Genomic DNA, 572 nt, shown 5'->3' with positions numbered 1-572 from the left:
TCCCATGGTCTTTTTTTTTTATCACCTATCATTTAATCTCTCTCTCTCTCTCTCTCTCTCTCTCTCCCCTTAATTCTCTTTTTCTCTTCATAAAACGACGACGTGAAGGGAATATGCAACAATAATAGATCTTTTTTTCCTCTTTTTCTATCTTCTTGCTGGATTATTATCACTACAGTTATTTTCATTTTTCTTTTCCCCTCTTCTCTCTGTGACAATCTAAAGAACCGGGGGAACAGGCGATGGAGCGCACGGGACCGTGAGGTGCACGGAGGAGAGAGAGGAGCGTGCGCGACACGAGGACGGAATGCAACAGCCAGCCAGCCTGACTGTGACTGACTGGGATTGATTGATTGATTGATTGACTGCCCAATCGATTGGCACACAAACACCCTATTCAACTTTTCTTCGTTATTTAAAGGAAAATAACGGATTTTTATTCTAATAGACTCGAACCCAGGATTATTGATTTTTTATTTTTATTTTATTTTTTATGTTGGAAGGGGGAGTTTTTTTTTTTTTAAATAGGCTATTAATTGATTGAAATAATTATAATAAATAGATATATTAAA

The sequence above is a fragment of the Gymnoscopelus braueri genome, assembly GCF_963280865.1.
Source record: "Gymnoscopelus braueri genome assembly, chromosome: 22".
Lineage (NCBI taxonomy): Eukaryota > Metazoa > Chordata > Actinopteri > Myctophiformes > Myctophidae > Gymnoscopelus > Gymnoscopelus braueri.
Note: the sequence above shows the minus strand (reverse complement) of the source record.